Here is a 15,532-nt window from a genome sequence, read left to right on the forward strand (position 1 = left end):
CTATTCACTGCTTTGTGAACTGGTTTGAATGTTATGGTTTTATTTTAAAAATGATGGAATTGTAGATAGGTTTCCTTTCCTAGGTCGGGATGCACCCACTCAGCATTGCTCCTGCAGCATGGAATTGAGATGGCATTGTGCCACTAAGGCAGGGTCTGGAGTGTGCTTTTCTCTTGCCTCATTACAAAGAAAGGCTGATGGAATTGTGAGGGGAAATTGTCTCAGATGTTTCTGGACCTGAAGTTGTTCTGCTGGCCATGCTTTCCACCTTAGAGCTATAACTGCTTATGGAATATAAAGCAGGATCTTTCCAGGTGTTTCCTGGTAACATTGGGGTCCTAAATCTTTTTTCAGCAGCATCCTGTACCATTGAGTAACATCTACAGAGGAAGAATTACAAAGGGAATAATGATCTAGTGCTATTAGGAGCAACACTGACAGATCTTAATATATTTTGTCTATGGGATACCATGTCATCAGAGTGGCACTCTGAATAATGAAGGAATAAGCTCAGTTAAGTATGCTGTTCAGCAAGGCATTGGAGTGGGAAAGTTGGTGTAATAACAGCAAAATAGACAGCTGGAGCATGTGGTCATTGGCCTCAGCATCAGGGTAAATTACAATCCAAACTGTGATGAAGAAAAGGCTCTGGGGAGGGCTCAGAGCACCTGCCAGTGCTTAAAGGGGCTCCCAGAGAGCTGGAGAGGGACTTTGGACAGAGACACGGAGTGACAGGACAAGAGGGAATGGCTTCAAACAGGGCAGGTTTAGATGAGATATCAGGGTGGTGAGGACTTGGCACAGGTTTTCCAGAGGCTGTGGCTGCCCCTGGAAGTGTTCAAGGCCAGGCTGGATGGGGTTTGGAGCAGCCTGGGACAGTGGAAGGTGTCCCTGCCCACAGCAGGAGGGCAGACCTTAAAGTTCCCTTGTGACCCAAACTGTTCAGTGACTCAATCATTCCATGTCCGGTGCAGGAGACGTCAGATCCTGGGGCAGGTGAGAAGCTCCAGGTGGATCACTGCAAAGTGTGTTCATATTGAAGAGATGGATCTGGGGGTGTGGTGCAGTCTGGTGCCCCTGTCCCTCTCTGTGTCCCCACTAGTGCACCCTCTGGCCAAGAGGGACTGGCCACGGTTCCCGCTGGGGCTGAGCGCTGCTTGCAGAGCCAGGGCACGGGGTTGGGGCATGGGGATGAGGCACAATCTGCTGCAGAGCTGTGGCAGTTCAGTGGTGCCCTTTAGGGAGTTGTTCAGAAATGCCCAGGAAATGAGTGCACCTGTTTGACTTGGTAAAATAAAATAAAATAAACCAGCAGGGAAGGCTCGTGGGGCTGCTGCTGTTGGAGGCTGCTGGCTGTGCACCGTCTGCCGGCGCGTACGGGAATCCGTGTCTGCTCCTCGTCCAGCTTGGACGGCATGGTGATTCAAATGTCACAAGGTAATTGCATGTATTTGATAATTTGGGATTGAATTAAGCTGTGAAATTGAACCAGAGGCCCTGCAGGGTCCAAGAGGCTGAGAATGCAGCACAGTGCAAAGCCAGGAGTCGGTTGCCTAGCCAGATGCCAAGGTTATTACGCTTTATAAAAGCCCAGGATATCCTGCTGGGGGGGATTCCCAGCCTCCTCTGGGAGCGCTGGATTCAATTCCTGCCTTTCACTGTCCAAAATGAGTCATGACATGGAGAAGGATTACTCCCAATTCTTGCCTATTTGGGATTTCTAGACTTTTTGCTGAAGTATCTGGGGCTGGTGCTGTCCCCTGCTGAAGATGGTACAGAGGTCTTGATCCCTCAGGAAGGAATTTTTCTACTCCCAGCTCAGGCATCCCATCAGCACATGTATGTGTTGTGTGATTGTGAGTGAAAACTTCTGTGGGTGAAGAACTTCTTCCTGATACCTAATCTAAATTTACCTTCTTCAAAGCCATTCTCCCTTGTCCTATCACTCCATGCCTCTGTCCAAAGTCCCTGTCCAGCTCCCTTGGAGTCCCTTTAGGCACTGGAAGGGGCTCCCAAGTCTGCCTGGAGCCTTCTCTTCTCCAGCCTGGGCAACCCCAATTCTTTTAGCCTTTCTCCATAGCAGAGGTGTTCCAGCCCTCTGGTTGTATTTTTTTTCTAAATGTATAATGTAATTTGCACTTGTGAGTGGAAGAAGAAACATTGTTTAAATGCACTTGTGAGTGGAAGAAATGTTGTTTAAATGCACTTGTGAGTGGAAGGAGAAACATAATTTAAATATAATTTTAGGTCTTGTTTCCAGTTGGGAGGTCATAGTGTGGAAAAAAATTACCTCACTCAGGACTTTCTGAAAGATGGATCAGGCTACCTGATGTATTAACATGCCTCAGGACAGATTATGGTTCTGTCTGGTTTAAAGTGTAATTTAAATGAATGAACTTCCTCGTCTTACAGCTGTGACACACACCTGTCCTGGACAGGAGCTTGATTTATATCACCTTTGAGAGGATCTATCTGAGCCCAGGCTGTTACATGCCATCCATATGGATGTGCTCCTTGATTCCCGGAGCCACGACCCGGCAGGTGACTCTGTTCCTGTCACTTAGCTGCTGACATGACTTGTGCCACCAGCCATGCCATTTAGCTATTGAGATGTCACACCACCTGATCCCCAGTGCTCGTGACGGGCTGTGCCTCCTGCTTCTGTCAGACGTGGAAGATGAAGGAAGTCCCAGGTAATTCCTCCTGGCCTTTTCTGCCAGGTGCAGCTGCAGGGATGGGGTGGGACGTGTCACACGGTTCTTAGTGCTTGAGGAAGTTGTACAGCTGTGGGGCTGCCTTAGAGAAATCTGTTTGACCCATCAGGATAACCAGGACTAGAAACGTGAGAGTGAAAAAACCCGAGGTGTTGGCATGAACTGCCGCTGGATAAATGGAACCGTGCACAGCCATTCCTTGTTCCTGCCTGGCAGAAATGAAAGAAGTGTCCTGCTGTGAAATCTGATAGCAAGGGACCCCACTCTGCCTTGGAACAGGTTATTACTTAGCCACGCTTTGTGATCTGGTTGTATTTACATTTAGGGAGAGAGGAGTAGATTTGAGTGAATACTTACAGCAGCAATCTCGGCGACGGGGATGCTTTCTGTGTGAATTTTTAATGTGTGCCCTTTCATCCCACAGTCTAACAGAGTTTATTCATATTTTTAAATGTAAACCAGTGGTAAAATGGTAACATATGGAATGTCTGAGAAAATAATCTAAACCCCCATATTTGCAGACATTGGTAATTATGTACATTTGCTTTGATTACATGTTTTGTTACAATCATGGTGGGCTGTAGGCAGACACACGGATTAAAGCAATTTATGGGATTTATCCTGTCTGTGAAGAGATGTTTTGATGGAATGAAAATCAGATTCAGTTTCTTCCAAGAAGAAGAAGTGTTACCATTCTCCTCTGCTTCATGGAAGTTCACCTGCACGTTGTGAATGTTGGGGTTGTCACACACCAGCATGACATTTGGAAAAAACTCCTCAGACATAGTAACAGTGAGTAATCTTTCAACAGCACGTGGGTGAAGTGGAGCACCCAGCGTTCATTTTGCAGATGAGGAACATGGCATTCATAATTTTCTACTTTTTGGGTGCAATCTGGCTCCTACCCCATGTGAGCAGGCTTCAAGTATCTTTTCTTGCAGGAGTGTCTGAGCAGATGAGTGCAGCAGCAGGATTGGGCCAAGGAATGATGTGACATTTCCTCTCTCCACGGCAAATAACCTTTGGTAACTGTTCTGGAGCTCAGGTTTAGCAGGAATAGAGTTAGTGCTGCTTCTCTGGCACTGTTGTAGCATCAGGCAAACCCATAACTGAGGTGGCAGAGGAGGGATGTACCTGGTCTGAAATCAGTAAACAATCTTACTGACTTCATTTAGAGATGATCAGACCATTCATACATTGTTATCTGCTGCCTCCTTAGGGGCTCCTTGGAGGTAGACTCCTTTTCCACCTTCACTGAGCTTTGTGAATATGAGTGCATTGATCCTGAAACACCTCATGTGGCAAATTAAGTGATTTAATTACGCAATTTGTGTTTGGTTTCTACATTACAAGTTAATTTAGCTCAGAGACTGGATTAGAGATGAACATCCCAGAAATTGACAGGTCAGACCAGCCAAAGATAAAAAGGTTCCCTGAGAAATATCATCTGTGACTGCTCTTCTTTAGTGCAAGGGTTGAGCTTCTTGGCTTGTGTGCACTGGGAACACCAAGTATATCCAAATTTATCTAAGTGAAGTACTTGGGGTGTTCCTGAGGATGGGAATCTGGGATTATTTCACTGATGGGATGCAACAGAGATTTAATTCATGGTCATCCGTGCTTTGAGAAAAGCATTTGTGTCAGTTGACATCTGTGTTTTCCCTGTTGATAGCAGATGTTTTAAATCTTTCCTCTGATGAAACAGAAGCCTTGTCCTGCAAGCAATTGAAAGCAGGACTTTGGAGAAGGGATTCCACTGTGACAGAGGGCTTTTCTTCCAGCATACACTACACAGAACTTGTGGGTGTTGTAGCACAGCTGAAGCACCAGTGAAGTGTTTGTTTTGAGAGGTGGAAGAAGGACATTTGCTGGAACCTTGTCAGTGTGTATGAGCCATCCCTCCCAGTGACAAACATGCTGAAGGGCTGCCAGGGAGAGTCACAGCAGAGCCAGGTCATACCAGGGCAATCTACTTGTTTCCTCTAATGGCCCCACACCACCTTCTTAACTGGGTAAACCACTTCATCTCCCAGTGTCTGACAGTCCTGGGGCAGAGAAAATGGGCTTTTATAACTCAGTACTGTCCTGGCTCTGGTTTGTATTGCAAGGGGCTGTGCCTGATGGGCTGAGCAGAGGAGCATCAGACACATAGATCTCTGTAAGCTGTGCCCCCTGCCTGACAGCTGCTCTGCAGTGACAGCAGTGACATTCAGCCAGGTTTCTCATTGCTGGGAAACATCAGGAGATTGCTGCTTCTCCAGTGGAGATGGGCTGGAAATATCACTTCATATACTAAATTCAAGCAGCTGATGGAGCCTGTTGAAGACAGAATTGAGATGAAAAGCTGTAATGCAGATGTGTCACATCACGGTGGTGTTGTCACTCTGTTTCTTTTTATGATATGGCAGATCCACCGCAATTAATTTTAAATGCAGTCTCCATTGCTGCAGAGAGGTAACTTGAAATATTTACTACTTTATTTGCTTCATGCCAAGTGAGATTTCCCTCAATTTGTCATTAGAAACACTGTTCTCTTCTGAGGAGAGAGTATATTTACATAAACTGCTCTCCAGTAATTCTGTGTTTTCTGCAGGAGTAGATTATGTGCATAAAAATCTGCTGGTGAACCTGTGGGACTGAAGACAGATGTTGGGGAAAGAACAGATCTGTTCATTGCCCTCAGTGGGCTGTAGAAAGGCCAAAGAGATCAAACTCCCATTTCTTTGTTACTCTGCATGCAACATGAATCACCATTGACCAAAAAAACCCCTAAAACCAACAATATAAACCTTCTTCAGTATTGCAGAGTCGTGTGGTATTTTTGATGTACCAGCAGAGCATGATTTAGAAATGAGGAGCTGCCACCTGCAATGATTTTCCTGGATCTCTTCTAAAGTCTCTGAAAATCAAAAACCAGAGAAGTGCCTATCTCACCTAATCAGGTGAACCTAGGAAGTGGATTTTGGGGGAGGCAGGGTGGGTGATGAAAGCCAAATGCTGTGAAATTTGCTGTGAAATGGAGAATATTGCAACCCAGAGCACAGGGGATGCAGTGCTGGCTGTAGGACCAGCTCCCTCCTGAGGCTCAGCTGCACCATGTGGGAATGACTTGAAACTTGTCTGTCCTGTTGCTTTAGAGAGAAATGTGTTAATTTGTAAGTCTCTAGAAATGAAAAATACACTCAGGAGGCTCAGGGGAGTCCTTCTCACTCTCTAGAACTCCCTGATAGGAGGCTGGAGCCAGGTGGCTCTCTGGGTAGCAAGTGACAAGAGATAACAGCCTCAAAATGCACCAGGAGAGGTTTGGGTGGGATGTCAGGGAAAATCTCTTCCCCAAAAGAGTGGTCAAGCATAGAACAGACTGCCCAGGGCAGTGCTGGAGTGCCATTCCTGGAGGTGTTTTAAAGGCCATGTAGATGTGGCACTTAGGGACATGGTTACTGCTGCAGGAGAGGTTGGAGTTAATGATCTTAAAGGACTTTTCCAGTCTATTCTATTCTGTCACTGGTCCTCCCTTAAAACTTCTGCTGCTCAAGGCACAAACTTCTTAACCTGGAATCAGCCTGGCTTTATTTCATGGGTGCAGCAGTTCCATGGGTGTGACTGTTTGGGCACTGCCTTCAGGGCCGTGTTAAAACCTAATTTAAACAGGAAAGAAAAATCTATTGTGTTTGAAGATAAGCCCTGCTGCCAGCCATGGGCCAGGGACAGCAGTGATGCTGGGCCAGTGCTGGGAGCTTTGGGAAAGAAATCCCTATTAAGATGCTGTCAGTGCCTGGATCTGTGGCTTGGTGTAGTCAAGCATGTTCTGTTTTTCACATTTTGTTTAATATTAGACACCGTCTGCTGTGTGCTTTGTTTCTATTAATTATCTTTCATTTTCTTATCAGCTTTTCTTACCTTTTTTTTTATGTAAAACTTCAGATCAGCTTTCTAAGGCAAAAAAAAAAAAAAATTAAAGTAGAGCTTTTCTCCCTTGCTGACACTGAAACAATGAATATGGATCAGAATTTTCATTTCCTTTTTTTTGCCACATCCATTTGCTTGATAGAGCAAGTTCACCAGCCTAGTTTTACTTTGATAAGCTTAATAAGGAAAAACCACTTTCCAGCTCCATATTATTTTATGCCTTGTTTGTGACTTCAGCATCCCTTATACAGGTTTAAAGACTATTTATTCTTTATTGCCCTTGAGTCATTTTGGGAGAGCATTTGTGTTTTTCCCGAGGTAAAGATGTCCCCCTGTACCACGGTGAATATTAAATAGGTGCTTGAATGAGAATGGATGGGTGAGCTCTGAGCTGACAGCTCCATTTATCGCAGTGCCATAGGCAGGGTGAAGTGTCCGTGCTGTCTGGCCGTGGATGTGGGGCCATGCACCCAAATTACTTCACCAAATGACCAATTTCACACCGGTGATGGTGTGAAATCCCTCCTGTCCTGCTCTTCTGAGGAGGCATTTGCTGCCCAGCTGAGAGCAGGCCTTGGCTGCTTTCAGCTCCTCTGCTGGCCCAGGGTGGCTCTGCCAGCAGGAGCGAGGGGAAACGTCTGGGTTCTCTTGTGAAGGCAATGGGTTCACATCTGTTAGTGAGACCCTCGCTGTGTCAGCAGCTCCCCACATCACCCATTTCTCCATGGCCAGCGATGAGCACCAGCTTGGGAGCAGAAAATACCCTGGGGAAATTGAAAAGCCAAGGCAGGGAAGGGGAGAATCTGCAGATGAGCAGAGGAGGAAATGGTGGCAGAGCTGTGCTGGGCCCCTCAGCCCCTCCTGGGCAATCCCTGTGAGGGTGGGCTGAGGGTGCAGGCAGGGCTGGAGCAGGACAGGGACAGCCCAGCTGCCACAGCTCATGTGTCCCCCCTGAATCACCCCTTGAGACAGAAAAATGCCTGGCTGGGATATTTCCTCCTGCTACCAAGACAACAAACTGACACTCTCCTACTATAAAAAAGAATTATAGGGAGGTGAAATCCTTTCTCATTCCTGTAGCCCAAGGACGAGGAGTGTCCAAGGAATGGGAGGTTTAGATTAGGTATCAGGGAAAATGTCTTCAAGGAAAGAGTGGTTGGCATTGGAACAGGCTGTGCAGGGAGGTGGTGGGGTCACCATCTCTGGAAATACTCAGAAGGTGTGTGGATGCGACACCTGGGTTTATGGTTTAGTGGTGAACATGGTGGGGTTGGGCTGGCAGCAGGACTTGATGATCTTGGAGGTCTTTTCCAAGCTCAGTGATTCTGTGACAGCCCTGGAAGTGTTGCCTCCCCTAAGCTGTCTTGTGCTGAATCACTCCTCATGCACAGAGCTGCTGCTGAGATGTGAACTTTCCCGTTCCTTGTGGATCCATCCAGCTGCTCTCCAAGCAGAGGGTGAGGCAGAGAAACCCTCCTTGCACACACAGGGCAGCACTTCATGTTCGTGCTGTCTGGAGTGGCCTTCCTGTGCTGCAGCTGGTGATGAGGGCCATGGGGTGGTTTGTGTGGCTGGGTTCATTATTCTGTTTCTCTAGCTTTTTTCTGAATGCTGCATTCCATGAATTCATATTGCTTTTTCTTCTGTTCCATTTGGGAACTGGTGGAAGGAGGCTGTGCTAATAGAGTGCAATGCAAGTGCCCTTGCTGAGTCAAACATGCTCATATTATGAAAACTGCTTTTCCATGTGGGAAGTATTCATTTTTAAGGAATAGAAAAATTACAATGTCTTCCCTATCTACAAATACAAGGGGGACAACCAGGTTAATTATTGCCTCCTTTAGCAAAAATGGCTGTGTAATGGCACAGAAAAAATATGAACCTGCCCAAGATTATTTTAACTAACACACTCTCTCAACTGAAATGAAAAAGTGTCACACAGGAAAGATCCTTGGACATCCACAGCAGCAAATGCCCCAACCACAGTGTCCTAATCTGCTCTGAGACCTCCCTGTGCTTATTATCCCTGGCTATTGCCCCACTCACCTGGCAGTTCTGCATTCCATTTCATGGGAATGAGAGAGTTGGCAGCATTCTTACTGCTCCTCATTAATAAATAATTAAATTCTGTAAAAGTATTAAGCAATAATAGATCTGACAGAGCTAATGTATTCAGATCTTGAGGATCATTAGCCAAAATAGTGTCTATTTCACAGAATCACAGAATCACAGAGTGGTTTGTATTGGAAAGGACCTTAACAATCATTGAGTTCCAACCCCCTGCCGTGGGGATTTAGTATTAAGAATTTAAACCCAGTGTGAATGCAGCAAAGCAAATGAAGATTCATGGTGATTCCCTGCTCCAGTCAAGACTACAAGAAAAAGCAGTGGGGAAATATCCACATTCAATAGAGACACATCCTATTCCAATTTGTCAGGGCTGTTAAAGGTAAGAGCAGCTCTGCTTTGCCTTGAGGCCAGGCTGGACGTCACACAGGGCCTGAGTGCCTGAGCTTGTTTGTGTGCCCTGATGAATGGCTCAGTTGTTGGTTTGTTTTGTTGTTGTTTTTTTTCAAATTGACTTCCCACATCTTCCAGAGATGAAGAGGTGAAGCCCTGGCACCATGGAATGTCTCAGCACTCCATGGCTATGGGATGAGGTGGGGCGAGAGCAGCCTCCTGGGGCTCACAAACACAGAGGGGATCACAAAGCAGCCAGTGGCCACTGGGCACTGTGGGGCCACCCCAAGCAGCTGTGGAGGAGCCCCAGCTCCTGGAGGAGTTGTACTGAGAGCAGCAAAAAGGGATGTGCTCAGGAGCAGGCAGGGAAGCCAGCCCTGCTGTGATCAGCACCACCACAACAATGGCAGAGCTCAGAGTCTGCACCACGTGTGGTGCTGCTGGGTTTTAACAGCTCTCCCAACCTTCTATTTCTTCCTAAAGCATCACTCCTGACACATGGCAAGACCAGCCACGGCTGCTGCTGGTGGCTGCTGGCTGACTTAACCTGGCACTGTCATGAAAGTGGGATCTGCCCTGACTTAAAATGCATTTCCTCTCTTAACTCTGACTTTTTGTTGCATGCAAAGATATGCAAAGCCCAAAATGCAGCATTAATTGCATCCAAGTCTGTACAGCCTACCACAAACTACAGGATAAAGCTTGTCCCTCCTCTATTTTGCCACCCACGAGGGCTTGTAAAGATGTTTTGACCCCTTGCAGTGATGGCAATAAGCCTTTAAGTGAGAAAATTGGTTTTGAGGTACTGGAGTTTGTACCTTGTTTGCTGCTGCCTTTCCTGCTGTTTCCATCCTGGCTCTGGGCAGGTACAAATAATAAATTAACTGCTGGATAAGCCCCATGCTCCCCTGAGCAATTATTCTGGCCTCTTCCAGAGCAGACTCAATTTGTCCTGCAATAAGTACAATTTTCTGAGAAGTTAGTTCTGGTTCAGGCGCTAATCATCCACATCTGTGAGGTTTTGTGGGGGGGGAGTCACGATGCCAGATTGATACATCTTCAGAGCATCATGGGGCTTTTGGAGAGGTAAATGCCCTCCCAGCTGTGTGTGGCATTAACTCAATTAGTGCAGGGAGGAAGAGTATAAAATGATCTTGAGCACTTGGGCACCGTGTTCACAACGCTCCCTTCCCCATCTCAGGGAGATCAGCACTGGTGATCCAACACGAATTTGAATCTCAAATGTGTAAAATTTATTTGCAGAAGGTGCTGGAGGCTGGGAATGGAGGTGCTGGTTAGAAAGGTGACCTCCTACATCTGCTAATTAGTTCTGGGCAAGAAGTGTCATTGGACAGAAAGCAAATCATGGCAAACAGTATTTGAGCAGCAGTGGGCACGTGGTGGACCTCCCACACACCTAAACACCAGCTGAAGGAGGAAATCGTGACTGGGACAACCCAGGCTAGGTCGTGCTGAGCTCTTCAAGGTTTTCTCGCTGTGTTTTAGCTTCAGGATGCTCAAACACGGTGTAAAATAGGGCAGGGTTGGACACATGCTCCTAATTTTGCTGTGCATTAGGGTTTATAGACCAGGATTGTGTACAATCCCATTTTCCTGGGAGCCCTGGGCCTGGTGAAGGACATCTGGGGATGGGTGCTAAGGCAGGTTTGGTTTAACAGGCTGCTCACCTGCTGTCTCCTCAGTCTCCTGCACGTCAGAGGGCCCTGACTGCTGGCAGCCTTTTGGGGGAAAAAACAGCTGTTTTGTATCTTCCCTCAGAGATCCAGTATTACTGATTGCACAGCAGCAGGAAGAGCTCCTCAGGGCCTCCCCTGCACAGGGCTCCACAGCAGGTGCAATAATCCCACTGTTTTCATACCCTGGGCTGGGTGAGAAATTTGGCAAATCGACTCCTTGCTGGCTCTGGTGAGGTCTGTGAGAGCTTCTGCCCCGGTTCTATCATTGTAATCAGCTTCCTTCTTTGCATAATGTTTTGATGAGTCAAAATTGCCTGGTGTGTTAAAACAAATGATCTCTGCACACAGTGATAACTATCTGCATAATTGGTGCTAATCACTGCTGAATCCTCTGTGAATCTCTGCAGTACAACCCCTGTCTTGGCTGTACACACCAAAGGCTTGGGTGCACATACCCTGCACAGAATGATGTTCCCAGTGTCCAAAAAACAAAGGCAAATACTGAAAAGCTTTGAAAGTGAGACTTTATGGTCTCGTGCCCAATCTTTAAATAGATGCAGAATCACAGTCAGTGTTATATCCTGTTTACTCACTTTGAATATATTATTAAATGTTTATGGGTACCAAAAGAGCATAATTAAATAGCATGTCAACTGCAGATCAACACTATATTGATGAGGGCTTGTGACACAGGAGATGTGTGAATTTTATTAATGTTGTCATTTCCAGTCCCCAGCATCATAAAGGACTTGGACATTTCCCATTACAGTTGCAGATCTACCTTAACATTGCTAAAGCAATCATAGTGCGGGAAATTAGATATAAACTGAAAAATAATTAAAGGCCTGGTGACAACTTGATAACACTGAATAATTGAAGTGTTGGTAACAAATCCTGAATTCTAATTTTCTCCCTGTAGCTGATGCTAGTAATCAAGATCAAAAGTATCTTTGTTGCTTTAGGAAAGCTCTCACATCTGTACCATGTGAGCAGGGGAGGGAAAAGAGATGAAAACCTTAGGTCTGGGTTAGGTTTGCTAACAGCTCGGAATCCCACTAAATCCTGCAGATGGGAGTGTGCCAGAGCAGGCCAAGCTTCTTCCCTTCTCACTCTTAGAAAAGCATAAAAGCTGCAGGAGATCCCTCCAGATGCCTCTGCAATGTTGTTTAGGACACACAGGCTGGGGAATATAATCATGCAAGCAATCAAGGACATTCACTTTGAGGGAAATGTCCACTCCAGGGGGGCAAACACGAGATCTGCAGCATGGACTGCAGGGGCTGGGCCAGGGTGAGCATGATGGCCACGGAGTGTGGCTCAGCTCAGAGAGGTCCAGCTTTCACCAGAGCTGCTTCATTTGCTTTTGTTTCCTGGGATTTTTGAAGCAGTTGTTGGTCTTGACACATTGAGGTTAATGAAATGCTTGGTGCTGGTCCTTTGTGCCTCCTCACACCTGCCTGGAGCTGTGGGTCACCCCCTGCCTCAGCAATCAGACTCTTTCAGGGGTAACTGGTTGAAATCTGGCTTGGGGGAAAGGAAATGAGATTCTGTAGCCACATGAGAGAGCAAGGATAGAGGGGGGAGCTGGGGCCATCAGGACCTGTCATCACCTCGGTGGCCATGAAGGACTTTGTGCAATAAAAATTACAGCCTCTGTAATGATGAATTAAATAGCATCCTTGTCTGGAAAGGCATTAAGCAGTTTAATGTTGGCCAGGGTTCATGCTGCCCACCTTTACCTCCTGAGCTGGAGCTGCCTCCAAGGGGTGCTGGGGCTGATCCTGCACCCCTCTGTTGCCAAGGGCACCCCACGACAGGGACAGGGAGCCTGCAGGGATGGCTCTGCTCTCTGCTGCAGGTACGGTGTCCACCCCCACTGGGTCTGTGCAGACTGCAGGACATGGGGAGAAGCCCATCAGAAATTGGAGGGAATGGCAGGGGAACAGAGCAAACAGCGCTGAGAAGATCCTTTTATTTTTGTCAGTATTCAGATGAACATAAATAAACTGCTGAGGTGTGTTACAACAGCACACAGCTCAGAAACTAAACATCCAGCACTTTGCAAGGTGAAAGAAGGTTGCCTGTGCTTGATGCTTGCAGTGAAATAACCCCATTTTTTTCTTGAATATCCAGTATATCTATCCACATGAACACTGACAATTGTAAAATTACCTCTTTGAATTACCTCTTTGTTCCCTATGCTGAAACTAGTCATTACTGTGCTTTTTATTTTTTGTCTGATAAAAACAGATGATAATATTTTGGCATAACTTAAAGGCCATATTTAAATAAAGCTGTTGGAGGCTGTAAGTCACCATCCCTGAAGGCATTAAAAGATGTGGCATTTGGGGACATGGTTTAGTGGTGGCCTTGGCAGTGCTGGGTTAGCTGTTGGACTTGATGATCCTAAAGGGTTTTTTCCAACCAAAACAATTCAGTGATACTATGACTCCAAAGAGCTGAAAAGCCAAACATCTCCCTTTTTGCTGTTGCTGTGTGACTCAAAGGCAGCACAGAGCCTTGTGCCCTCCCATGTCAGCTCTCCTTCCCTGTGTGTCCTGTCCTGGCATTTGTCTGTGCACCTTTATTGATCAGCTCATCAAACTGAATTTGGCAGTGTATGGGAGTGGGGGCCCTTTACAGCATGTGAGGAGCATTTTGGCTCTGCTTGCACATTTCAGACTGGAGACAGGTGCCTTGGCTCCTCTGTTATCTCATCCACTTCTGATCCCTTGTCAGGTATCTTAACATCCTTTGTTTCCCCTCATTTGGAAGTTCTTTGGATCAGAAATTGGATTTGCTATGCAGTGTTCATTTGGCTTTCCAGCAGAAATCAAACTGTAATTAATAAACAGAAGGAGGAAGAGTTTCTGTAGGACTGGGGCACTAGAGGGGAGAGACAGCACACCCAACACCTGGCTGCCCTCCCAGAATCCAGGAGATTTGGGGTGAAATGAGGCACAGCCTTTGCTTCAAGGGACTGATATTCTCTGAGCAAAAGCAAGAGCTTTTGGGAGACAGGGAGGAAAAGGAAAAAGACTTTGATGAGGTCTTGTGGTAGAAACTGGCAGCTACTCTGCTGTGTGATATCCCATCTCCTCCAGCAGACCTATGTGCACATCAATGACTTTGCTAAAATTTCCTGTCATTTAAGCAGTCTCTGCTAAGAGCTGCTGCCTGAGCCCATGGGACAGGGGACACAGGAGGCACATGAGGCCACACCCTCACTGGGGTGAGAATGTGCCAGCCCTGGGCACCCTGCACATGGTGTCAGTGCCTCCTGGCAGGACAGGACCCTGCTGGCACTCCCTGCTGCATTTTGGGGACACCCACAATGCCAGGGGAGTTTGCCTCCAGGAGAACTGGGGGAGGAGGGGGGACACATGCTGCACATCATCCTCCTCAGGCCGGGCTGCAAAGCCAAGGGCAGGATGGAGGTGCGTTCTTCAGACAGGGATTTCACAGGGTTTGGCTTTGCTGCCTCTGTAAGGGCTGAGCAGCACAACAGCAGATTGTAGAGGGACACGGGGCCCTGTAACTCTATCAGCTTTGATCAATTTTTCAGTGGAGCTGGGAATACACCAGAGAGCGTGTCAGCGTGCTTTATGGAGGGCTGAAGTGCCTACCATGGCCAATCCATAAAGCTCAAATGGGTTCCTGGAAAACAGACATTTTGTTGTCACCATGAGGAGACTACTAAGCAGCGAGGAAAAAGCAGGCAAGAGGAATAGCTGGAATCTGCAGTGCCTGCTGAGAATGCCCTGGCAGGGGTGGCAGCAGCAGCACCCGAGGGGATCCAGGCCTGCAGTGTCCCCAAGAGTGCAGGGACACGGCCCTGCTGCCAGCCCAGAGCTCCTCCAGCCCTCACCCTGCAACCTCCTCACCCTCTGACCCAGGAAAAGCAGCTGCCCTTCTGTTCATGCCTAATGAAGTGGAGCAATCTGGTTTTAGCAATTAGTGGAGATACAATTGAAAACACCAAGCAGCCCCCAGTGCTTCTGTTCCCCCAGCCCCTAAAACAGTGAGTGCCATGGACTGGCAGCATTAGCTCCATATCTGGAGTCTATGGAGTAGGAAAGACATTTATTTTGATAATATTTGAATTGTTCTCCTGCTTTTCTGAATTGATTGTTATGATACAAGATTAATTTGCTTTCGGGGTATTTACCAGAGCCTTTTTTCTGAGAGTCCTGGACACACCCTGACACCCACTCTCCCTCCCTGCCAACCACTGAAAGCATTAAGGAAATTTCCCTGAAATGTATCAATTTTTGGGTTTCTTTCAAAGCATTTTCTGTGTTTTGAAGTCTAGAGTGCATTTTGGGTACCTCAGCATACCCCCAAAGCCGGAATTTTGCTGTTAAATATTTGCTAGAAGAGTTGCATTTTTTTCACATTTCACCTGACTTCAGGAGCTGGGAATTAATATAAGCACCAAATATCCTGACACTTGAGATAAAATAAGAGTGGGTGCTCAGTGCAGAAGGCCAAGGTTACTGGAGGTCAGAGCTGACAATTACTGTAGGACTGGAGCCCTCCTCACTCCCACAGCATTTCTGATGCATTGCACAGACTCCTGCAGCCTGAATGTGCTCCTGGGGCAGCTCTGTGGAGTGCTGCTGCCCTGGAGAGCAGGGCTGATCCTGCCTACACCTCTGCCAAACCAATTCTCCAGACTTTATCTTGCTGATTCTTAGGACAATTGTGGATTTCAAAAGAGGAGAAACTAACACAAAAAATTACTCAGAGATT

The sequence above is a fragment of the Parus major genome, chromosome 7, assembly GCF_001522545.3.
Source record: "Parus major isolate Abel chromosome 7, Parus_major1.1, whole genome shotgun sequence".
Taxonomy (NCBI): Eukaryota; Metazoa; Chordata; class Aves; order Passeriformes; family Paridae; genus Parus; species Parus major.